This window comes from Pongo pygmaeus, chromosome 2 (assembly GCF_028885625.2).
Source record: "Pongo pygmaeus isolate AG05252 chromosome 2, NHGRI_mPonPyg2-v2.0_pri, whole genome shotgun sequence".
Classification (NCBI taxonomy): Eukaryota; Metazoa; Chordata; class Mammalia; order Primates; family Hominidae; genus Pongo; species Pongo pygmaeus.
In genome coordinates, this window is record NC_085930.1 from 81,242,118 (window position 1) to 81,268,855 (window position 26,738).

At 47.0% G+C, this 26,738-nt stretch overlaps 1 long non-coding RNA gene across 1 annotated transcript; it reads right to left on the minus strand.

Moving 5' to 3' along the window:
• Positions 1 to 3,781: 3,781 nt before the first annotated feature.
• Positions 3,782 to 25,851, minus strand: LOC129034110 (uncharacterized). Its single transcript, XR_008501764.1, has 3 exons — positions 25,690 to 25,851; positions 17,646 to 17,752; positions 3,782 to 6,210 (listed from the first exon to the last, which is right to left on the minus strand). It is a non-coding gene; the product is annotated as an uncharacterized LOC129034110 (long non-coding RNA).
• Between the last annotated feature and the right edge of the window lie 887 nt (positions 25,852 to 26,738).

A 26,738-nucleotide genomic window follows, 5' to 3' on the forward strand; every position in this document is an offset into this window, starting at 1 on the left:
CCACTGTGCTTTCCCTGGGCCCCAGATGAACGGGGTGATGTGAGGCTCACCCCCCTTATGGGAAGACATTCTCACTGAGCGGGGCTGGGAGAGAAACTGGGACCCAGTGGTTGGCACAGCCAGGTTCTGAACGCGGACCATCTGGCCCCAGAGGCAAGGTCCTAACCCCTGTGCAGTGAGGGTGTCCAAGGGGACCTCCACGGACCGGCAGTGCTTGGGTTAAAGCAGCCTTAGGGCCGTCGGTCTGGACGCGGCGCACACGCAGAAGTGAAGAGGGGAGGAGGGGAGGTGTGCAGTGCAGCGGAGTTAACCACAGAATCCACGGCGAGGGGAGGCGTGGGCCTTCGCCCGGCCTCGGTGGTCACTGGTCCCACGGGCGGGACTAGGCAGGTGAGCTGTGATTAAAAATTGGCTCAACCACCGGTCCTTGACCCACGCTGCTCACAAGTCAGAGAGGCTGGCTGCTTTGAGTTTCCTGTTTCTTTTCTTTTTCTTCTTGGTTATAGGCACTGCACAGTGTTGGGATAGCTCAGAAGGAGACCCCAGGATAACAAAAGGGCCTGCACGATCCCCAGCCTGCCCATCAACAAGGACCTGCCATGGGTCAGAAGGGACCTGCCCACACACGTCCGCATGTCCTCTGCGGCTGGGGAGGAGGAGGCAGGATTCCTGGCTTGCCTCCAGGCTCTGCAACCACTTCCCCTCCTCCCTCTCTCCTGCTATTAAATTTAGGTCTCTTTCCAGAATGTTCTAAGCCTTTTTAAAGGCAGAAACACACTGTTCCTGCGTTGGCTGTTACCTCTGAGAAACCGGGAATAAATTGCCAAGTAACTGCCGATGGCTTTGAGCCTGGACTCTGGGCTCGGGATCCTCCTAGGCCCACCCCTGGGATGAGTCATCGTTCATCGGAAGGACCCCTCCCTCCTAAGACCACTGAGCTGCTCCAGGCGCGGCTGTAAAAGCTGGCCTCGGCATGGCCCCTGTCTCTCTCTATGCCTGACCGCCCTGCTCCTCACCCCACCGTCCTCTCCCTGATGTCAGCTCATTCATTCCACCGGTCTCTGTCACAGATCCCAACAGGCCCTGCCTGTGGTGGCTGCCCCTCACTCCTGGGCAGGTTGATCCCACCCTAAAGGTTTCCAACAACTGCTGGTTTTGCCTGAGGGTCCTCTCTGGCTGCCCCAGCCAGCCCCTGGTACAAGCCAGGCCAGAAGTTCCAGGGTGTTACCCCTTCAGTCCCCAGCTGCCCTCAGCCATGCCTGGTGGACACACCCCAGCTCCTGTGCCCCTCCATAGGGATAGTTAAGGTGTGTTCCACTCCCCGTGCTGCGGACCCCAGTTCCCCACAGACACACCCTGTAGGGCTTTTTCTCCCTTCCTTTTCTCACTTCCCCTCTCTTACTGGGTCACCTAACCACTTGCACAGACATCTGCGCCAGTGGGAACTCAACCTTGAGAGCGCCTTTCAGAGGCTTAACACATATTCATGGTGAGCCAGGTAACTAACCGCTTGGGCCTGTCTTAGGCAAAAGGTGTGACCGCAAACAGACAGATCTGACCCCAGACATTGCAGAGGTCAGCCTCACAGACACAAGGGCTGCAGAAGCACTACTACCAAATTTGCAATTCGCTTTTAAAAGATTTGAGTTCCTACCATGAGCCAAGCAGTGGGCCAGGCTCTGGTGATACAGGGTTGGGCAAATTAGACAAGAACTTTCTTTACTGGGGTATACCTGCTGGTGGAACTATCCAGTGACTAAGACAAAAAAAGTCAATTGTTTAAGTGTTATGCAGAGTGTAATGTGTTACTTTAGGTGCTCAGGGAAAGTCATGTTTAGGCTGAGCTATGAATTATACAAAGGAGTCAAATGGATAAAGGTAAGACAGATGGGCCAGGCGCAGTGGCTCATGCCTGTAATCCCAGCACTTTGGGAGGCTGAGGTGGGTGAATTGCTTGAGCCCAGAAGTTCGAGAGCAGCCTGGACAACGTGGTGAGACACTGTCTCTATAAAAAATGTAAAAATGAGCCAGGAATGATGATATGCACCTGTCGTCACTGATACCCAGGAGGCTGAGGTGGGAGGATCATAACCCCAGGAGGTTGAGGCTACTGTGAGCCATGATTGTGCCACTGCACTCCAGCCTGGGCAACAGAACAAGATACTGTCTCAACAACAACAACGACAAGACAGGAGATCACAGATAGAGGGAGCAAAAGCATGAAAATGAGAATCTTTCTCAGAGTGCTATGAATGGAGCGGCTTCCTGGAAGCTGGGCAGTGACTAAGGGCAGTGCCTGGTACGGAGTGTAGGCTCAACCTGGTCTTGGGATTAGGGCAGAATTCTCTGTGGAAGTAAGGAGACATAAATCTGAAGAATCAGAAGGAGTAACTGAGGACTAGGAAGAGAAAGAGACTTCCAGGCAGAGAGAACAGCATATGCAAATGTCCTGAGGCTAGAGACCGCCCAGTACATTTTGACTGGCTAAATAGGAATTAAGGGGTAGAGGGCTAAAGATGAGGCTAGAGGGGTAGTGTGATTGATAATCTTATTGTTCAGCAAATGTTCACTCTTCTCCCTGCCCATTTAGGGAAGAGGATACTTCCCCTGCCCCACCAACTTGAGGCTTGTCCTTGTGACTTGCTTGAGTCAATGAATAGGAGCAACTACAACATAAGCAGAGGCTTGAAGTGTGCAATTCAACTTGGTCTCTGGCATCCCCACTGTTCACCATGAAAAGAGTATACTCTGGTTAGCAAGTGAAGCAGATTGAGGTCAATCCTCAGCCTGGAGCTAGCTGAACCATACAGTCAGTGGAGAGAATCGATAGTTATTTTAACCCACCAAATGTTGAGGATGATTGTTACACAGCATTATTTTGGTAATAGCTGACTAATACAAGTGGGTAGGGAACCAATCCTGCAGGGAGGCCACTAAGAAGTTATGTAGGGAGCGCTTGCTACCTGCTCAGTTTGGTCAACTGGGTTGGGAGGTTACTTCTATGCAGTTGTCCTGCAAAGATGATGTAATGCAGATAAATGAATGATTTATGGGAAGCTGAAAAGTTGCCTTTTGGGTGAGATCAAGGAGCCAGGATGCTGAGAATAAGCCTTCATATGACACAAATCCTAAGCTTGGCTTTCATCAGTCCCAGGTAAAATGACCATCTGTGTGCATGGTCTAGGATGTTTAGTGTAAAGTCGGGTCACGCTGTCATTTCCAAGGTGAACTCCTTATGGGCAAAGATTTAACTGTGGACAGAAGTACAGGTAAATATGCTGGCAGAAACGAAGAGAAGATGAGTCAAAATGGAGGCATACAAACTCAGGGAATAAAATGTTATACCTTTCAAAGTGACAGTGGAAGGCTGACCACCATTTCGGCTCCTCCCAAAGGGGCTGCTGTCTCTTGAAATGCAAACTCCCAGCAGTATTGGTGGTTCTGGAATGGGAGCATCTGTTCTCCAAGGGAATTACAGGACAGAACAGGAATCTTCAGTGTGGGGAGGAGACAGGGGAAAAGAGGTGGGGTAGTTCAGACATGATCAGATGGGTCACTGTCTGGGACAAGCGATTTACAAAGACTACGTGAACAAAGTCAACCTTGATCTGGGTTGGCAGCTGGGTGGTGGTGGGGGAGAGAGTGTTATGTACTCAAAAGCCAGGGCTCCTATGAGGACATTTCAGGAAAAGTTACAGCCTTCCCTCGTCGGCTCTTGGAGTAACTAGATTTCCTTCCTCATCTTAGAAAAATGCTTCTAGAGTCAACTGATAGCAATTGAAACAGTAGAAGTATCCAGTTTTTGTGAAAATCCTGCTTTCATTACAGCTGCAAGGGATGGATCTAGAACTGATTTATGGAGTTTAGGGATTCTGTGAAGTCATACTTGGCCTTCACAGCACGAGAAAGAGAAAGACAGAGAGAGGGGGAAGCAGTCAGAGGATGTAACCTCTCTACTCACTTGGGATGAAAAAGCTCCTTCTCTCTCCAACATAAACAGGCACAGACGTCCTCCCAGGGGAGGTATTGTGGCCTGACTCTCACTTTGGGAAGCTTCTTCTGCTGCCATTTAGGACCAGAGCATGCTTTATCTCCAAAGGCTTGGCCCCTGTTTTATGCCTCCAGGGCAACCCTCCTGGACTCACCTTGTTAACCTGAGTATCACACCATTCTCTGTCTTGATGGTAGAACTAGAGAGTCCTGAGGCACAGATGCTCAATTGCTCAGGTAAATCAAATGGTCTCATATACTCAGCTTGGCAGAGGCTCAGAGCATGAACCAATTACTCCTCCCTTTATTCATGCAACACATATTTATCCATTATCTACTATGTGTCACTCATTGGAGCTACAGAGATGAAGGCACAGTCTGACCAGTGAGAACAATGCTTCTCAACACTTTTGATGCCACAGCACATAGTGAAAAGGCTCATTTTATAGGACATAACTTTGAGATGCATGGTAGCATTTCAGAGTTTCTGTCTGTTTTCTCTACTTTACCTTCTTCTGTTACCCTTGGTTTGTATGGACCACATCCCTAAAGGAGGGGGTGGGGGCTATTAATATGCCAAAATCCATATGGGCGGTGAACATGTTAACATTGAAAAATTCAAAATAATCGGAATGCCCATCTTAACAGAAGCAGATCGTGAGACAAAGATTCAAGTGCAGTTGTTACTGGGTTGGGGGTGTAGACAGCCCCAGGAGGCAAAGGAAAAGTGATATGGAGAAGGACAGGCAGCCAATCAAGGCAGGTTATTAAGCCAAGTACTACTGTGAGCAACTGGAGCTTGTACCCATGGAGAAAGCTCTGGGATATACTGTACAGCACACATCTGAGTTGTCCCACCCAATAGGCAAGGGAGCTGGGGTATTTACACACCAGTTCCCCCTTAGTCATTGGTCAAGAGCTATTCCTGGCAGGTATTAATTCTATGGCAGCTTCCCCTGCTGAAATGATAGGCAGCACGGCATTCTGCAGATCTGAAACAAGACTTTCCACTCAGAAATGCAGAGCTGGCAGTGCAGTTTGGCTGGAGCACATAGAAATGTTAGAGATATGCGCAGGGCATGGACAGATCCTGCTAGATGCATCAGTGGGGGGTTAGTAAAATATTTGATAACACATCCTTCAAGCCCAGGATAATGTGGAACTATATTCATTGACACAGAAAAGTGCTCAGCTACACATTATTGAGTGAATGAAAGCAGCATAGAGAATATCCAGTAGAGTTAGACCATTTGGATTGCTTATTTTTCTCTGTGTGTAAATGTGTCCCACACACTGGAAGGCAAGGCCAGGGCCAGGATGAAACAAGCAAGGCACTTGCTTTGGGGTAAAGTCTAAGGAAAATTTTTAAAAATTTAGTAATCAAGATAAATATTTCAACACAACATTTAAAAAATATCAACATTAATGCAAAAATTCCATGATGAACAAGGTCAGGATCTGACCTCGTATTTGCACAACTCAGCCTCATTCACTTCATCCTAATCCCAGCCCTGTTGGATTCTGTCTCCTTAAAATTTTGACCATCTGAGGCAGAGAAAGGGAGAGAGGAGTTGGAGAGAAACTCTGGTTTCTTTCCTCTTCCGGCCATCCAACCTCTTGCTAGTGCCTCCCTTGGTCAATTCCAACCACAGCTAACATCAGAACCTTAAAATATCCACCTACAAGGGACGGCCTCCCCTTTCCTCCTTCTCCCCATTCTGTCTCCTCTCTCACCCTCCAAGCCCAGCATGGAGCAGAGCAGCTAAAGCGCAAGGACTGGCATGGTTCCCTCAGGAACCTATAATAATTTGCAGGCAAAAAGAATCGGCTCCTGAGCAGGCCAACAAAAGCCTTAACAACTGAGACGTTGTCTTCCAGGCGCAGATCAGCAGTGGCCAGTTAACTGCACATGTTATTTCACAGTCCTCTGGGGTGACAACCTTGGGTCAGGCTGACCTGGCCAGAGAGCACAGAGCCAAACGCCAAGTAATCAAAGCCAGTTTGTTGAAACCAAGCCATCTTGACTCCCGTCTCCCAGACAATCGGGCCACGGCCAAGAGCTTTCCTACCCCTGCCTCCTCTGGGAGTCTGCGTTCTGTGGGCTTGTGCAGCCATCCCCTTCCCAAGCTGGCTGATTCTCAGTTAATCAGGGATCAGGACCCGGTTTATGCTTCCTCCCTCTGGTAGCTTCCACTTTCCTCCCTCTGGTAGCTCTTACACCTGTGGAAAGATGGAGAAAAGTGAGTTCTGTCTGGTGTTTGCAGGGCAGCAATCAGAGAGACCAAAGTAGCTTGGTTATGAGCAGCAGAAACTGAAAGGCCTGGCCTTCGAAGATTCCACTGATTCCAAGCAGCATTTTTTTTTTTTTTTTTGAGATGTTGGCTCACACCAGTGCGAACAAAATCATGTTTCTGTCTCGACTGAGTCATTTGGCCAAAGCATTAATTTCACAGCCAGCATTCACACTGACACACACGACCTTTAGTTTTCTTCCATGAAGAATTAACACACAATGACGTGTTTTCAGGTCCCAGGCCACTGGCAATGCTGGGCTTTCTTTGTCTTGTTTGTCACAGTGGCTTTCATTCCCTTCCACCTGATGTGCCTGTGATGAACACATGAGGCTGTTGCAGAGGCAGAAAGGTCGAGAAAGGAGGGGGAATTTTGCAGTGTTCCACAATGAGCAGCAGCACCTTGTTAAAAACAGAACCAATCAGAGAAATGCACCATTCCCTGGATCTGGTAGTCCAGTGGGATAGAGGAAAAGGGAGGCTTTGATCTATACATCTTAATCACACTCCGGGCCTGGCACACTGGTGACCATGGGATTCCTGGCTGCACCATCTACCTGTCTGGACATCTTTGGACAAATGACTTAATCTCTCTGAGACTCAGTTTTTTCAACCACAAAATGAAACATAGTAGGACCTGCCACATAGCATTATTTTGGCAACTGAATAAGATCATGCCCTTGGTCACAGTATCTGACAAAAAGTAAGAGCCTCATAAATGCTGTCTTTTATTATTATTCGTGGAAAAGGCCAGTCTAGAAACTTTGTTTTAAAGGTCTGCTCCATTTTCTCCCGGCTTCTTCAGCAAACCCATAATTCTGGGTCTTGGTAAAACACTTGCAGTAAATGTTTATAAGGTTGACATATGCATTGCATGTCAAAGCCCAAGAAGGATGGAAGGCCAGCTGAAGATGAACAATCCTTCATCTGAAATCCTAGCCCACACCTGTAATCCCAGCACTTTGAGAGGCCAAGGCAGGCAGATCACTTGAGGTCAGGAGTTTGAGACCAGCCTAGCCAACATGGTGAAACACCGTCTCTACTAAAAATACAAAAATTAGCTGGGCATGGTGATGCACACCCATAGTTCCAGCTACTCAGGATGCTGAGGCATGAGAATCGCTTGAACCCGGTAGGTGGAGGTTGCAGTGAGCCGGAAGATCATGCCACTGCACTCCAGCCTGGGCAACAGAGTGAGACTCTGTCTCAACAAAAAAAAGAAATCCCAGCCCGCTTTGTTACTCTTAGCTTGGCTCATTCTTCTTTCTCTGCACTGACCCTGACCCACCCCCTTTATGACCTTTCCACAGAGGAAAGCACACAGTAGGTGTTGAATAATTGGCATCTATTGTCTTTGGATGCAGATGCTGAAACCAAGATGTGAGGGCCCGTACTTTATTTGGGAAGTGAACCGGGAGGTACTAGTAGGGGAGTGGGGAGGTGAGGAACGGAAGGGAAGGAAGTCCATCAGGGTGTGTCATAAGCAGGTCACTCTTGTGGATAACTGGACTCATCCCACTACTAGTAACCTCTGAGAGACATTGTAGAGCGCACCCTTGAGTTGTCTTACCCAAGTTGTGAGGAAGCTGGGGATTTAGCCACCAACTCCCATCAATCATGGGCTGCCAGCTACACCTAGGGACATGTATCCTGTGCAGAGTTGATGGTGGCCAGGGTGGAAGGCAGCAGTGGCAGAAAGGAAGCCAGCAGGTGTGAGCTGGTCCCCAGGAGACATGGGCAGGGCACTGGCAGCTTTGTCTACACTGTCCTCAGGTTGCTCAAATTTAGCTAATCAATTGCATTTGACTCAGGAAATGTATTGCTTCATTGGTGCCAAGTCTAATGGGATTGTGTCACTGTAGTGCCCCAGAACCGTGGGTCTTGGTCTTAGAGGCAATGTGATTTCCAGCCATCTGGGCACAGCTCCTGCTAACAAATCTGCCTCCAGTGGATTTTCTTTTCTAGACGGCGGCCACAGAGACAGAGTCCCAGTGCTCATTCTTTCTTCGAGAGATGTGTAGAATGAGCCAACATCTGGTGCCTTGGGTTTCTACGTGATAAGCATTCAGCTGAGACCAGCAATTCGTCCTCTTAAGAGGTCACCAGACCACAGCTTTTGGCCAAGGTGACCTGACAGGACTGGGCTGACAATTAAAAAATAAAGCAGTGAGGTGAAGTCTGCTGACCTGGGGGCACCATGACAGTAGTCTCCAAGACCATATTCCAGGCCTTTCTATATGTCTCTTGGTTCTAACATAATAATAGCCAGCATTCATGGAGCTGCTTCTACACATGAGGCATTAGGACCACATGTATTATGTCAAGAGATGAATGGTGTTGGCTCTGCTTTATAGATGAAGAAAATATAGGCATAGAGAAATCAAGTATCTTGCCAAAGTCATAGAATCAATAAATGACAATACAGTTGAACTCAGGTCTGTCTGGCTACAGAACCCATAGTTTTAGCCAATATGCTATATTTTATTTATCATACAGGTTTTCCTTGTTAACCCTGAAGGGTTATGTCCAGTGGTGTGGAGTAAACTGGCTCCCTGAAGGTAGAGGAGGGATGGGAATAGCTGTGATTTGGAGCATCTGCCAGTTTCTGCGGTGTAAATACTCCTACCATGGCTGATTTCAAGCTCCTTAGCATTTAACAAGTGGCTTAGGAAATTCTAGAATGTGGAACAATTGGCTCCCACAAGCCAGAAGGAACCAGCTCCAGCCTTCCACTGATGATACCACTCTCCCAGAGGTCTTCATTATCAAGGTTTCTAGAGAATATTGTTGGAACAGTTTCTTTCTTAGCCATTCCACTCCTTAAATCTTGCCCGAGAGCTCTAGGATTACAAATGAGATCCTGGTATCATTCATTCGACAAACATGAAGTGTCTATAAGGCATGAGGGGTGATGCCTCGTAGGCAGACACAGTTCCAAACTGTCTTGGGTCTAGTTTCCCAGGAGCAGACCCAGAGGCAAAGATATGCCTGCTGTATGAGGAAGTGTTGCAGGGAAAAACACAGGGTGGTGGGGAAGTCAGATGGGAAGGGGAAGGGAGCAATCAGGGGTATAGTGGCAAGCCAAGTCCCATGAAGCAACGGTCCCCAACCATTTTTGCACCAAGGACCAGTTTCATGGAAGGCAATTTTTCCGTGGACCAGGAGGGTGGGGAGATGGTTTCGGGACAATTCAAGCACATTACATTTATTGCGCACTTTATTTCTATTATTATTACATTGTAATACATAAAGAAATAATTATACAACTCACCATAATATAGAATCAGTGGGAGTCCTGAGCTTGTTTTCTTGCAATTAGACAGTCCCATCTTGGGGTGATGAAAGATAGTGACAGATCATCAGGCATTAGATTGTCATGAGGAGCGGACAACCTAGATTCCTTGCATGTGCAGTTCACAATAGGGTTTGTGCTCCTATGAGGATCTAATGCTGCTGCTGATCTGACAGGAGGTGGAGCTCAGGTGGTAATGCAAGTGTTGGGGAGTGGCCATAAATACAGGTGAAAATTAACTCTCTCACCTGCCTCACCTCCTGCTGTGCAGCCTGGTTCCTAACAAGCCATGGACAGGTACTGCTCCATGGCCCGGGGGTTGGAGACCCCTGCCATGAAGGGTACTTTAGATTCAATCTTGCAGGGGAGCTTTGGAAACAGGGTGCATCTTGGGTGTCCTGATGAGGGGTGATATGGCGAAGTATTTCTACTTGCAATTCTCACCACCTGTCATTGGTTAAGGGCTGTCCCCAGAGGGGCATACATTTTCAGGCATCGCCAGCACTTGACAGGTGCAGCAAGGCTCTAGCTGCCTGAGGGCAGCCCTTAATGAAGAAGTGCAGGGACAGACTGGTAGGAAACAGAGTCCCTCAGGAGCTGGTGTGCACAGAAACAGTGAAGGGGTTAGGTGCAGAACTCTGAGAGTATCTACTTCACAGTCATTCACTCAACCAGCATTTACGAGAGCTACAATGTACACAGAAACAGTGAAGGGGTTAGGTGCAGAACTCTGAGAGTATCTACTTCGCAGTCATTCACTCAACCAGCATTTACGAGAGCTACAATGTACTGGGCACTGTCCTAGGTTCAGAGGACACAAGGATGAATGCAAACAGCCAGGTTTCCTGTTCTCAAGGCGCAACTAGACCTGACGTGATCTAGTCGGGGAGCAGGAGTCTGAGCAATCCAGATGACAAACAGATCATTACCAATTGGGATACATGGCTACAGGAAAACTATGGGGTTATGAAACAGCAGATAAGAAGACAGAAGGTGGATTGAAGTGGGTTAGAGAAGGCATTCTTCACAGTTTGGCAGGGAAACCCTTGGTATTCACTGAGAGTCTCAAAAGAGTGTGCAGGTGAACAGCTAATCTTCTCTGGTCTTTGAGTTTTTTGGGGGGTGCTAGAAGGCCTGTGCAAAAACACAACAGGTACACCAAGACCACAGATTACTTATGGTGAGAAAGATTCATGGCTACATAAATCACCTACCCACATTTATGTTGCAATTTTTCCTAAGCAAAGCCCTATATACCACTCTAGTCCTTAAAACCTACTCAAGGTATATTTATTCACAGAGATCTTGGGACTTCCATAGTTTTGGTTACTACGAAACCTGCGGACTCTAGAGTCAGAGTGTCTGAGTTCAAAACTGGCTGGATCACCTAAGTAGCTGTGTATCCTTGGGCAAGCAGTTTAACCTCTCTGTGTCTTCATCTGCAGATTGGGGTACATGTACCTACCTCACACAGGTTCTTTTGTAAAGAGTAAATGGAAATGAGTTGATGCTTGCAAACTGCTTAGCACAATCTCTGGGCATATTCTAAGTACTAAAAAGGTAGCATTATTTATATTATTAGATATTATATTTGAACAGATATCCTTGATATGGTTTTAAGTGAAAAAGTGAGATTTTTCCAAGAAATAGTTTGAACGGATGTTCTCAAACTTTGGCCTCAGAACCCTATACCTTTAAAACTACAGGAGCCCAAAGAATGTTTTTAAAAATATGTATTTAAAATATTTATTAACTCATTAGAATAACAATAATAAACCCCTTAATGTTAATATATGTATCATATTTTTATGAAAAATAACTATTTTCTTAAAAATTAGTAAAATAAAGTTGTATTCTTTTTACATTTTTGCCAAACTAATCTTTTCTTTTCTTTTCTTTTTTCTTATTTTTGAGACAAGGTCTTGCTCTGTCACCCAGGCTGGACTACAGTGGCACAATCACAGCTTACTGCAGCCTCGATCTCCTGGGCTTAAGTGATCATCCTCCTGCCTCAGCCTCCCAAGTATTTGGGACTACAGGCGCACACCACACTATATATATATATATTTTTTTTTTTTGGCAGAGACAAGGACTCACTATGTTGCCCAGGCCGTTCTTGAACTCCTGGGCTCAGGTAATCCTCCCATCTCAGCCTCCCAAGGTGGTGCTGGGATTACAGGCTTGAGCCACCATGCCTCGCCTCAGTTTCTGTTTTAATTGAAAACAGCCAGATTCCCATATATGTTCTTCATTCAATCTATTGTGATGCATTGTTTTGGTTGAAGTATATTTAAAAATCCAGCTTCACACAGTTGGAAACAAAAGGACGATTTTAATACTCTCTTCAGATAACTGTGGCTATTCTTTTTTGATACTATACCAAAACTCAACAAGTGGTAGTTTTTGTAATGGTTAGGTGCAACATGAAATCTGAAACCCTATCAGTGAGCTTTTCTATTTTATCATATTAAAATCAATCTGTCTATGTTGTGTTTTAAATGGACCTTTTACCCATGTGAGATTCTATAACATTATATCAACTATTTGGAAAATATTGGTTCACAGAGTTCTGCAGATCTACCAAATGTTGACACATTTTGTTATATATCCTTGATATATATATATATTTTGTTATATATATTTGAGATATATATATTTGATATACAGTATCAAAAGGTCACATGTGTTAATATCCACAATGATCTTATCAGAAGAGTCTTCAAACATGGGGAAGGTGCCAAGCACATAGTGGAGGATATAGGTTTTCCAGAAATTCTATTTTTTAATGGCAAGCTAAAATTTTTTCATTGGCAGCAATGAGAAGGCATGAGATTACTACCTAGCCTTAGTCTCACATAAACTCAAAGCTTCCCTCCCCAACTTCTCTCTTCTTCAGTCTTTGCCATGCACCAGAGGTCCCGTCTTTCAGCAACGCTCTTCTGCAAGTGAGGTAATATTGTATTAGCTTTTGTGTGTCACTAATTTTTTTTTTCTTTTACCTTTTTCTATGTAGTCTGGATAAGCCTATTGTTTCTGCATCTAACCCTGCTAGCTTCAAATTACTTTCTCCTCCTCCCTGTGGAATGGTGGATTGGTTCCCATGAGCAGTCAAAGACAAGACAGGGAACAGTATGAGGCCACCTACTGAATAGTTCTTGAATCAGTCACCTTCCCCCACTCCTAGCCACCACAACTTAGCCAGAAGCCACCACTTTATTTGGCTGGGATTTTGGCAACAGGCTCATAACAGGTCTGCAGGCCTTGAGTCTGGAGGCCTTGCCTAGTTCATTCCCCTCTGGCCAGCCAGAGAGCGAATCTGCAACAGTCCTGCCCCGATACCTACTGCAACCTGGGAGAAAAGCACAAAGGAGGGTGTAAGGCCCATCTCCAGCCCCACGCGTGTGGACCCCACAGACTGCAAGTCCAAGAGCTGCCCACCCCTCCTGTACACACATAGTTGCCTCTCAGATTGGCCTGCTGGACAAAAGCTGTAGCAGCCTCCCCGGAGAAGGAAGAGAGACAAGAGAAAGAGGTGTGCACAGACCCTAAAGGTAGGCTCAGGATGTTTGGAGTAGGAGTTCCAGGTATGTAAAGTGTGATGCATAAAGAAGTAGGTGTAGGTTCCAGGTGGCGAATCCTTTAGTATCACCGACTCCTCAACCAGGTTGTCGGGGAGACAGTGGGGTCCAGGGTAGAGACTTGTAAATCGCACCCTAAGCAAGAACCTCAGGTGCCCGTGTCTAAAGGTGTAACAGTGTACAAATCTAACCTACACGACTCTGCATCATTCACAGTATCAAGTGCCCATGCCTTCGTCTACCAGGCCTCTCCCAGTCTGGCTCCTGCCTACCTGTCTTTCTTGCCCTTGACTGTGTCTGGCTCTGGTCCCTAGGTGCCCCATGCTCTCTCACTGCAGGGACTTTACAGCACGTGACCTCCTCTGGGCCTTGCCCTGGATGACATCTCATCTTTTCTGTGCTCTGCTCAGGGATCATTCTTCCCTGGCACCCAAGTCCCCTAGCTCTACCCTTAAGTCTGGGTTGGCTTCTAGTCTTTGGCCTTCACAGCTTTCATATCCTCTCTGTCCTCCACCAACAACAAAGCATGACAGCTATCATTAGGCAGTGCTCACTATTTACAGCTAAGGACACTGAGTGCTTCCAGTAACTCTATGACATGCATACTGTGTTTATGCCCATTTTACAGGTGAGGGAACTGAGATGAAGCATGATAACTAATTTGGCCACAGGGCCAGCTAATAAGAGAGTCAGGCTCTGAGTTTAGACACCAAGCTTTTAACCACTGTGCCAGTGATTTTCGGTCCTTAAACTTTTGAGTACAACAGAATCACTGGTGTGCACACGATTGATGTGCAGCAGAGGGGAGAGAGTAAGTTTATTAAAGTGCAGACTCCTGGGCCCAACCAATCCAGAGATTCTGATTCTATAGGTCAAAGGTGGGGCCCAGAAATCTGCATTTTTATAAGCTCCCCAAGGGATTCAGATGCAGGCATTAGGGGGAACCACACTTGGAGAATCACACACTTTCCCGCCTAACCGCAAGTCCTAAACTGCAACCCGCTAAATATAATTAGGTCTTCTGGGCTCAGCAGGGCCCCTGAGAAGGAGGAAGAAGACACTGCGTGCATCTAGCAAGTTCCCCACACCACCTGCAGTGGTGGTTGGAGTGGGGAGGGCCTTTCCCTGGGGAGAAGATACACACCCTGGTTGCATCATATAGACACAACACCAGAGCCATAATCTGGGGTGTCCAGAAAGCCAGCACACCCTCCACATTCTGTGTTCAGCTCTGGCTTGGCCACAACTACCTGGAACCTGGTCTGTCTGCCCCCGCCCTACCCCCTGGCTGCTGCTAGTTAACTGGAAGCTGTGGCCAGAGGGAGTATGGGCTGAGAACCTAATTAGGGAGCCCATTCCCAGCCGACCAGCAGGAGGACTTTTGCACCTTGTCCATCTCTTCCCTGAGACTTGTCAAGACACTCAGTGGTTGGTCAGCAGCCCTGACTTGGGCACCATAAAGCAGGGAGGATGGGGGGCAGCAAAGAGGACTGTGTGGTGACCTCATTGGGTGGTCTCCTTCAAGCCTTTCCAGCTCTGCCAGCAAGAACAAAGTGACAAGGCCCCTCCTTAGAAGGAGGAAAGAGATGTGTCCTCAACTCAGGGGGACACCCAGGTGCAGAGAAGCAGGATGGGGCTTCATCCTCAGGGAGCGGCATTGATAGAAGCTCGAGCAACGATCGTTCCTATTATGTATGTTAAGCAAAGGGGCTGGGGGCAAGGTCAGAATGCCACGATTCAAACTGGAGATCTGCCAGGGGCTAACCATGTGGCCCTGCACACATTTCTTAAACTCTAGAGACTTCAATTTTCTCAGCTATGACATAGAGATGGTGACCGTAGTGCACTTATACTTAGAACAATGCCTCGCACTTAGGAAGTACTTGGTATTTGTCAGCTACTATTTTTTTCTCTGGGCGTTGGGGAGGGTGCTGGCTAGAGACAAGCATCTTGAATTATATTAGCAGGGCCATATCATTGAAGGTTTGATAGATCCAGCAAAGGAGTTTTGATTTTATCCAGAAAAACTATGGGAAACTTGAAGAATTGTAAGCCAGCAAGGGGCCTGGTCAGATGAATGCAGGGGTTTTCAACCAGCCTCCAATCTGAAGACATTGCTAGTTGTTACAACCTGGCCAGGGGCCAGGGAGGTGCAACTGGCCTCTGGTGGGTAGAGGTCAGGGTTGCCACTAGCCATCTTACAGGGTGTAGGACAACCTTGTAAAACAAAGAATTATTTGGCCCAAAATGTCAACAGTGCCAAGGTGGAGAAAGCCTGGATTAATGTATTATAAAGAGAAATTCTCAAAGAACTTAACACAGAGCTACCATTCAACCCAGCAATCCCATTACTGGGTATATATCCAAAAGAAATTATTCTACCAAAAAGATACATGCACTTGAATGTTCATTGCAGCACTATTTACAATAGCAAAGACATGGAATCAAACTAAATGCCCATCAATGGTGGACTGGATAAAGAAAATGTGGTACGTATACATTGTGGAATACTACACAGCCATAAAAAATGAACAAAATTATGTCCTTTGCAGCAACATGGATGCAGCTGAAGGCCATTATCCTAAGCAAATTAATGCAGGAACAGAAAACCAAATACCACATGTTCTCACTTATAAGTAGAAGCTAAACATCAGGCACTCATGGACATAAAGATGGCAGCAATAGACACTGGAGAGTACTAGAGCAGGGAGGGAGGCGGACAAGTTTTGAAAAACAAACTGTGGGTACTATGCTCAGTATGGGGGTGATGGGATTACTTGTACCCCAAACCTCAGCATCATGCAATATACCCAGGTAACAAAACTGCACGTGTACCCCCTCCATCTAAAGTTGAAATTATTAAAAAAAAAAAGAGAGAGAAGAGAAATTAATTAGAAATGAACCTTTCCCACCCCAGGGGCTCAGTTTCCCCATCTATCAAAAGACGCACATAGGAGGATTTAGAAGGCTGAGTGCTGTGTGGCTTCCATGCCTGACCTTCCACGATCTGCTTATTCTCCTGTTGCGATGGACCCCCTGTCCCGGACCCTTCTGACACCAGCTATGTGGTCCTGACCCTGGGCCTCCTAAGCCTCTCGTTACAGATAATCCTGATGGGGTCAGAGAGTATATGAAGAAGACAGGGCTCAGGATCTAGTCCAACTGTGGGATTAGATCCTGGCACCACCCCTTGTCAGTTATGAGACCCAGAACAATTTTCTTTGCCTCTCTGCATGTCAGTTTCTCCATCTATAGAGTAGGACTGATAACACCTCTCCAAAAGCACAGGTTCAAGGGTTTGCAAAGCTCTCATTCCAGCCCCTGGTTCATCACAGATGTTCCATCAACATCAGCTCCAAGAATGTGAGATTGCTAAACACAAGGGGAAGGCGTAAGAAATGCAGCCAAGTCGACGTCCATTATCCACAGAGAAGTCATTGCAGACAAGCTCTCTCCAGAAGCCTGTGACAACACCCATCAGTCAGAAGGAGCTCAGGGAATGTGTGCTTCTTTGAATATTTGCTTGAACTAATCAGGGAAGGAGAGCAAGAAAACAAAAGCAACCTTTGGAGTAAGGCAGGACTTGCAAACTCAGTGCCACAAAGGCCAGGGAGGCAGCCGATTGCAGGGTTAGGTATGAAATTTAATTAGTAATTACTTGAGTGAATGGCACCAGAGACATGGAGATCAGAAGTGCTTCTCTCAGAGAGGCAGGATGGCAGACCCGAGAGGCCGGGTGCTAGGTTCAAATTCCAGCTTGGCCACCCACCAGCTGTGCAAATTTAGGAAAAGTGCTTTGCCTCTGTGTGCCTCAGTTTCTCTATCTGTAGAAATAGAGATATGCAGATAAAAATAGTACCTACCTCAAAGGGTTGCTCTGAAAATACACTATCTATAATATATATAAGCACAAACATCAGTGTCCGGCACAGGTCAGCACTAGGGATGTGATTGCGGCTGGCTTCTGTTTCCATCTTATGACAACAGCACAATCTGAATTAGCCTCAGTGTCAAGCAGTGTGGTCTGCAGACAACAGCCATCAGCGTCACTTGGGAGCTTGTCAGAAATGCAAATATGCAGGCTTCGCCTCAGACCTACCCAATCAGAAACTGCATTAATTGGCTAGGTAACCTCAGTTAGAAAAATTGACCTCTCTAAGCTGTGGATTTCTTTTCTGTAAAATGGAGATTTCTAATATCAGCCACCCCCTCTTCTGTGCTTAGGGCTCTAGGATGGCTCCGGCCTTCTGTCAATTGCTGGGATCTTTTCTGCCCCAGGGCCTTTGCACTTACGGTTCCATCTGCCTGGAATGCTCCTGGCTCTCCCCATGGCTGAGCTGCTATCTTTTAGGCTTCAGCTTAAATGGCACCTTCTCAGAGAGGCCTTCTTCACCAACGCTGCCCCATCTCCCGTTAATCCTTGTCACTACACTCACTTATTTCCTTCAGGTGCTAATGACAATCTACAACTCCCTTATTTTTGAGTCTACTTACTTGCTTCTTATCTGTCTTCAGCTCATGTCATATAAACTCCAAGAGGGCAGGAACTGGGTCTCTCTGTGCACAATGCCTGGCACAGCATGTGCATTCCATAAACGAATCTAGAAGGAATGGATAAGTCTATCATAGAAGAACAGAGAGTGCTCATCACAGCACCAGGCACAGGGTGAAGGCCCCATAAGAACAACAGGACTGTAAAGTTATTATCATAAAATAGGCCACCATGTAGCCCTGGGCTTCATAAACAGCTACGCAGAGCAGCGCAGAGGCTAGCGGTGGCCTTTCTATCCCTGGCACCCGCGCTTAGTCTGCACTGTGTGACCCTCTCACCCAATCACGTGACAGGGCTGCTCTGAAGAAGCTGCCTCATTAAAATATGGAAATAGTTGTCACGTTGCTATCACCCAGCCCAAGCCATCAAGCGCTCCAAATTGGTTTTTGCCATTTCATACGGCACAACATACATTTGTTAACTTTTCAAACAGTAAACACCACCTGCAAAGTGCCTTTAATATTTAATGTAACTATAAATTGTTTTGAAAATAAATCCAGCCATGTGGAAAAGCAGCAGAAGGAATGGGAGGCGAATCCAGGAACCTGCTCTGCATGGGGGCAGAGTGGGCTGCGGGGCTGAGCCTCCAATTACGGGTCAGGCACTTGGATGCCCCACTTCAGTGCTTTATGGAGCCGATGGGTAATGAATGCTTCCCCTCAATGCTCTGAGCATTCTGACCTCATGATAGTGCCTACTTGGTTCTCCAGAGGAGGTAGGGTAAATCTACAGAGGGTGTGCAGGGGTGCACCTCTACCAAAACCATCTTGGTGGGGAGTGCTGGTTAATGCCAACATTACCCATGGCCTTGGTGGGGAAAAGCGTGTCAGCCATGAGCTCTTCTGGCCAAACCAACTGGTGACACTGCCCAGTGTCATGGGATGTGTGCTTGGGGCTAGTGACTGGTCTGTGACAAATTAATTTGTCACTGCTCATCGCATGCTGTATTTATTCCTTCCAGTCTCTCTCTCTTTCCATCTCATCTCATGCACTATATAGAACTTCAGAAAAGTACCTGTCCTTGTCTTACTTCCCTCATAGGTCAAATTGGAATGCTAATGATACCTACCTCATTGCATTACTGTAGGTTTAAACAGGTGACTGTCTATAAAGCGGTTAGGACAATGCCCAGCATATGGGGCCATTTTTAAATGTTTGCTGCACTGTCACCATTGCTGCTTCTGCCGCTGTGAACAGACGTCATGCCACCTGCTCCCTGTGGCCCTCTTCATTCCCACTGCAGCTGTGCTGGCCTCCTCTTCATGCCTGGTGTGCTCCATGTTCCCTCTTGCCACCAGGCCTTTGCATGAGCTGTGTCCTCTGCCTGGAGCATTTTTCCTTTCTTTTTTTGCGTGGTTAATCTCTTAGCTATTGGTTCAATCAGCTATTAGGTTGGTGTAAAAGTAATTGTGGTTTTTGCCTTCGAAGGTGATAGCAAAACCACAATAACTTTTGCACCAGCCTACAGAAATGTTGAACTTCAGGGGGAAAGGGCGAGCTCTCTACTCCTGGCATGTCAGTCACTGACTAAATCTCTGGAGCTGGAATGGTGGCATTCTCTGATTAGCCCACACCAGTCATCTGCCCACTTGTGGCCGGGGCCAGAGGACCAGGATCAGCAGCCCCATCAAAAGCCACATGCCATGCAGAGAGGGGCTGATAGAAGAGAGTTGCCCTTCTTGGCAGACAAAACCATCATTGTCCATTACAATGAGATGTGTGTCCTGGCAGTCACCATGGAAACCGGGTGAGGACCAGCTGCCATCAATCAGGTGACCAGTTAGGCAGCTATTACTTTGATCCAGGCTAGAAGAGTGAAGCCTGATGATTTGCAAGACATTTCGAAGATACAACCGAGAGAGAGAGAAAGAAGATAATTCTGAGGCTTCTAACTTGATACGCAGAAGAGTGAATGACACCACTTGTATCTTATTACTGACCTCATATGATGCAACTGAAAAAACTGGGTGATTATGAAGGGATCTGAGATAAAGGTATCCAGCTCAGATAGGGAAACAATTGTGGGGGTGAAAAGGGAACCTAAAGTCTCTCAATTCATACCCTTTAAGTAGACACACATATATAATGCTGGCACTAATTCAACTAATTAGTAAAGGGGTGTTAATGCCACGCTAGCCACTGGTTGGCCCTTCTGGCCAAATTCAAAGCTAGTGCATATTATGTCCCCTGGCTCTCTTGATTCTTCTGAGCTTCACAAGGGCTCTGCTGTGGGTCCATCTTAGGGTCTGTCCCCTTGATTCCTGACTCTCCCGGGGATCATGTTCCCCTGTGTGAGAAGGCTGGCTCTCTTGTGGAGTAACTTCTGAATAGCCACTGAGTCCTCTGAATGGCATGAGAACCCAGATGGACCCATGTACAGAGAGATGCTCTGTGCTCTGCCTGTCCCTATGCTATCAGGCATCTCCAAATAGCATGTCCAAAAGACTTCTCAGTTTTCCTTCCCAAACATGACCTTCTCATCTCAGTAAATGACACCATCATTCACCAAGATCCTCAAGCCAAAAGCCTAAAATTTGAATTCCATCATTCCCTTTCCCCCGCACCCAAACTACCAATATATCTGGTTGGCCCAGTCTCTCCTCAGCCAACATATATCCCCATCAACCGTGTTCCCTTCCAGTCCAGAGGCTCGCAAATATTTCTCATAAATGGCCAGATACTATCATGCACTATCCACATGGCAGCTAGAGTGATCTTTAAAAAGTAAGCAGCGGTTGTCTCTCCCTGGCTTAGATTTGCCCAGTAGCTCTCCATTGCCCTTAAATGAAAAGTCAGTCTTTCCATACTGTTCTCCACCCCTCCATGACCCGGTCCCTGCCTCCTCTCTGACCCCACGTTCTGTCCCCTCTTTGTCCACACTGCTCCACAATCCCCCAGTTTCCTTTCTACTCCCCAAACACTCCAACCTCTTTCCCTTCACTCTTCCCTGGGAACATTCTTCCCCCCAACCTCCCCCACCAGTTCTCTGCACATCTGGGTTCTTTTTCATCAATTAACTCTTGCTGACCGGGCCTAGGGGCTCACGCCTGTAATCCCAGCACTTTCAGAGGCTTAGGCAGTTGGATCACTTGAGGCCAGGAGTTCAAGACCAGCTGGCCAACATGGCGAAACCCCGTCTCTACTAAAAATACAAAAATTAGCCGGGTGTGGTGGCAAGCACCTGTAATCCCAGCTACTCAAGAGGCTGAGGCAGGAGAATCGCTTGAACCCGGAAGGCGGAGGTCACAGTGAGCCGAGACTGTGCCATCGCACTTCAGCCTGGGCAACAGAGCAGACTCTGTCTCATAAACAAACAAAACAACAACAACAACAAAACCTCTTGCCTCCCTGAGAACCATCTGACTCTTATCTAATGTGGCCCCGTCTTTCCCCCATTGCCCCATCTCAAATTATCTTATTTGTTCAACTGTTTGTTGTTCATCCCTCTGGAACATAAGCTCTGTGAGAGCACGGACCTCATCTGTCCTCTCAGCACACACATCAGCACGCTGTAAATCCTCAAATAGTTGCTCACTGAACAAAGACAGGCTCCTGGTCTATATTTCCAGGCAATGCCAGATGTCTGTGCACCTCGGATTTCTCCAGCTTTCCCAAGCCCTCCCTATGCTGGCTCAGAAGAGGGCTGCCAAAGAGTTCATTCCCTGTGTTTGACAAAGCCTGAAAAAACACGCTGCTTGTCTGAGTCACTGTGCTTGTCCAGGGACCTCTGTGCAAACTGATTTGTGATTGCAAGACCAAGCTGATAGAAGGGCTGCTCTTCCAACAGCTGGACTCTACACCGGGGCCTCTTTAACAACAGATGTGATGTGGTGGAGAGGTGGTGGGGAGGCCAGGTCCCACAGAAACTCCCATGCAGAAATCCTGCCGTCTGTTCCTTGTACTCCCTGACATGTGGTAGAGTTTACCAGAGCTTAATTTCCTTGTTTCCAAAGTGCCCTCTTCCTAGGCGCTCATATAGCTCTCATTTGCTCACTCTCATCTCCCAAACCCCTGCACCCCATCTCCCTTTTTCATCAAGGCATTGAAACCAGAGACTGCTGGTTGCCACCTAAATGCTTTTTGTCCCTTCTTCCTTTGTCATAGAAGCCTGATTTTATTAAAGATGGTGATGAACCCAGCAAAGAGACAACATTCACCTACCCCTTTTTCAGGTATTGGTGGCCAGGTGATGTCTGGCTAATGACGTATAAACAGAAGTGCCGCTGGAACTTCTGGGAAGAATGATGAAAGGAGGCTGACTTCAGCCACTAAGACTTCAGCCGCTGTCTTAGTCTGCTAGGGCTGCCATAAAAGAATGCCACAGACTGTGAAGTTTACACAACAGAAATTTAGTTTCTCATGGTTCTGGAGGCTGGAAGTGTAAGATCAGGGTACCAGCATGGTCAGATTCTGGTCAGGGCTTGCTTCTTGCTTCCTGGTTTGCTTTTCTCCATGTCTTCACACAGGGGAAGGGAACAGAGAGAGGGAGAAAGTGGGGGCATGGAGAGAAGCAGGAGAGGGAGAGGGAGAGAGACAGAGGGAGAGAGGGAGAGAGAGAGAGGAGGAGAAAGATCCTTTTCCTCTTTTTCTGAGGCCACAAATCCTATCAGATTAGGATCCCACCATTAATGACCTCATTTAGCCTTAATTACCTCTTAAAATCCCTATCTCCAATATAGGGTCCTTGGGGGTTAGGTCTTCAATATATGAATTGGGGGATGCAATTCAGGCCATCACAGCTAGGCATTACATCATTTAGTTCTTCTCTTCCTTCTGCCTTCCTCCCACCTGGAATCCGGATGTGACGGCTGGAGCTTCAGCAGCTATACTGGACCATGTGATAACCTTGATAATGAATGCCAGGTGCTGAGGGTGAGGGTGGAAGTGCAGAAAGATGGAAAGAACCTGGGTTGACTTTGTGGCACCATTATCATGGAATTGTTAGGAGTTGCTTTATGTCAGAGCTCTGGTTCTCAGCCACACTGTATATTGGAATAACCTGGGGATCTTTGAAAAATGCTCATGCCTGGATGTCACTCCCAGAGATCCATATATAATTGGTCTTTTGGGGCGCAGCCTAGGCATCATGATTTCTTTTAAATTTCTCCTGGTGATTCTAACGTGTTAAGCTCGAGAACTCTGCTAAAGAAAATATCCTGGTGTAAGGGAATTGACTGTGTTTTAAACAATGGTATTTTAGTTTTGTTATGCAGACTAACTCAACTTCAATAAGAAATCTAATTCTAGAAGATGAATCACTTCTGTCTTCTAAGATTTTCAGAACAAGCACCGCCCAAAGCCATCAGGAGACCTGGTTGCATCCTACCACTTTCAAGAGTAGATATGGGTAGATATCAATTCAAGCTGAATGGTGACAGATCTGTGCAGTATTAAGTACAATTTTCTGTCCTTTCACTCACATGAATAAAACAGTGTGTGTAACTTAAAATAAACTTCAGGATTAAAATAAGCACTCAAATTCAAAATAGTCAGATGTGGCACTTTTGTCAACAAACCTCTTTTCCGAAAGTGAAATCCATTGGTAAGGATCATTAGAGGCCAATGAACTCTTCTTTCCTGCGACCCAAATGTCCCTCCTTGTCCCCACCCCAGGTGGGAAGAGCTCAAGGGGAGGAGCTCGGCCAGCTGGTGAGAGAGTTGGCTTAAAATGAACAGGTACCAGGGTTCAACTCTCAGCTTCACTTACAGCTGAGTGCTCTTGGGTAAGTCATTTAACCCCTCTGTGCTTCAGCTGCTCCCTGTGCAAAATGCAGTTCATGATTTTGTCTAGGACTTGGGACTGTGGCAAGGACAAAAAAGCAATGTCCGAAAAAGCACTTAGCATTGTGCCTGGCCCAGAGTAACTGCTCAGTAAATGTCAGTCATCATTCTTAGGCTATGGCCAGCCACTCTTCCCAAAATGATGTGTCCTTCCCTTTCACTTCTGGAAAATAGTGCCAAAACAGGGCTGCTTTTATGAATAGGGTACTAAATGAGCAAACACATGTCTGGAAATAAAGGTAATTCATCCCTGGGGAGATAGCATCTCCCAGGTTCAGGGGTTAATGGGCTTGGAGGATTCATAACAAACGGTGCCCGAAACAAATTGGCTGATGGAACTGAGCAGCTATTGTTTCTCAGACAGCTCTTCAGCTGTGGCCCATTTATTAGCATGGCTGCCGGAGGAACAAATTAAAAGGCAAGCCCCTCAAAGATAACAGAAATTGAGTGCGAGGGGCAAAACGCCCTGAAAGTTTGAGCCGGCGACAGAGAGGCCATGCTTCTTCATCTGCTGCCAACCTCCAAACACTGAACTCTGGAGGAGGCTGGACGGGAGCCAGCCTCTGACGGCGTGTGCTCTCCTCGGTAAATATGGGAACTGCCAAGAGCCAAGCCCGTGGAAAAGCACTTACAGATTAGAGGCAAACACATGGCAAGCAGGACCCTCTGCAATCGTAAAATGTATCGTGGAGGAAGACGAAAGGAAACAAACCATTCTCTTTGGGACTGTCCATCTGGAAGCGTGGAGCCAGGAGCATTATTACAAATAAATGTATCCAGCCCAGCAACATCTGGGAGTCACTGGATGTTTTCATCCTCCTGGAACCTTCGGAAGAACTCTGTCCACAAATACAGGCTTCTGAAGCTGCAACAGAACCCTGGTGCTGGGACACCAGTTCTGCCCTTCACCCCCTGTGGATTGGTTTAGCCCATTTTCCAGGGAAGGCTGGGGAGGGGTGAGGGCTTAATACTCCAGAAGCTTTGTGAGTGGGGATGTGAGCTTGGGAGGGAAGACTGGAGGCCTCGCAGGCTGTGGGATACGTGGCCAGATGGAGCATTGTCCTCTGTGGGCAAATGGCTTCTACTAGACTTTTCTAGGTGTGACCCTGGAACCATTTTTATCCTGGGGTGCTGACTAATAGAACAGATTCCTAGGTCCTACTTCAGACCTCCAGGATCAGCCTCTCTACAGGGAAGTGCAGGAATCTTACATTTAATATAGCTTCTTAGGTGATTCCTATGCACACTAAGGCAGTGCTTCTCAAACTGGCATGCATCAGCATAACCCTGAGAGCTTACTAAACACAGATTGCTGGGCCCCACACCGACAAGCACCCCCGATTCAATAGGTCCAAAGTGGCACCCGAAGATCTGCATTTCTAACAAGTTTCCCTGATGCTGGTGCTGCTGGTCCAGGGACCACACTTTGAGTAGCACGGCAAGTCTGCAAACCCACTGAACTACAGGGTTTGCTCTCAGGCTGAGCAAAGTTCCATTTGTCAACAAACATGTACACAGCCCCAGTTGAGTGCAAGAGCCCTCTATTCCTGGGCATCGTGGCGTCTGGGAGCCAAACCTTCACTCTTAGGCCCCCAAAGGAACCTGAAGATGTTTGAGTTAATAATGACTCCAGGACGAGTTTATGCTAGGACTTTCCTTGTAGAAGAGAAGGGCCTAAATAGTGGCTCTCAACTTTGAGCGAGATTTTAGAAACACTCCAGTGCTGGGGAAAAAATGTTAAACTAACTAATGTAGTCTCTTTGGGTGTGGGAACTGGGCATCATCTGGATTTTTAAAGCTGCTCTGGGGAGTCCAATGTGCAGCCAGGCTAGAAAACCCAGCACAAACGTTAACTCTGACTACCATCGGTAGCACCCAGGGAGTGGCTAGAAAGCATTACATTGGGCCCCACTCCTCCCTTGCAATTCTGGCTTCCATGATTCAGGGTGGAGCTTGGGCGCTGGCATTAAAACAAAAGCTCTCCAAATGTTCCACAGTGCCCCTAGCGGCAGGGATCCAGACCTGCCGGCCTAGTGGAAAGGGACTTAGGAGCAGTAAACCCTGGGAAAGCTTAAGGGGTGGGATGAGACCAGAGACTGGGGCTGATTCATTTGGATCAACACAGTAAATGACAATGGTAAAGCAAGTCACAATTGTGTAAAGCAGTTTTATGAAGTGCAATGAGAACTGATTTCTTGTTCTTACCCCATAAACAACTCAAACTCTCTTCCTTGCTGGCCTGAGCAGGAATTTGTTGGAAGGGAAGATAGAAGCTTCCTCTGCAGACTTCAGATGTGCCTCCTCTGGGATGCACACAGCAAGGGGTGCCCTTGCCAGCCATAAAGCCTTGTGCAACTGGGTTTCTACAGCTCTGCAGCGGCCTAGGAGGAAAGTTTGCTAGAATTACTGCCCCATGTGACTTTCTTTTAAAAATTAACTTGCAGATCCCTGGGTGCTATATCAGCTTTCTCAACCTGGAAGTTGGACCCTGGAGCCTGCATTTTGAACGGATGTTCTGGGCAATTCCAATGTGCATTATAAGCAGGGAACCATTTACATGAAGGTTCCACCTACCTGAGCAAAGGTGGAAGTTGGGAGAGATAGGGCCAGAGAACAGAGTGGATAGTTCGTTGCCATCTTTGGTTTCCCCGAGGTCTCTGCTGGGCAAAGGGTCTCTCAGAAAACCCTTCCTTAAAGATAAGAGTCTGACTATTTACCAAAATTTACATCTAGGTCCAATAAATGGAGCTGACTTTACCCATGCAGGGCTGGGTGTCAGACTCAGCTGTCTCTGTTATGATACACTTTTAAGGCCTTTCTAATAGGATGAGCTAGACTACTGGCAAAGAAATGAATTTCTCCTACCTCCAGAGAATTCTAAATCTCCTCACTAGAGAATTAGACTATCTGTCCCATTTCCAACAATGACACATGTTGAATGGCCCAAGTTTGGCCAATGGTCCTGGCCTGCCATGTCTTCTCACAAGAAATATTCCCTTGTAATTTGCTCACTCTGGGGTTAGTAAGAATTTCAAATTGGGAGAGAAAGAGAGAGAACTGTTTTAAGTGGGCTGACCTTGGCCTTCCCAAATTACCTCTGAAGTTCCAGGATTTGTGAATGACCCAGAGGTCCATGATCCACAGTCATGCACCATTTGAATGAAGCATGAATTTGGATGGTGTGCTCCTGGAACCATGGAGGGGAACTGGGTCTCGTAGCTGGGGAGCACCAGCACCTTAGCTTTGTGGAACTT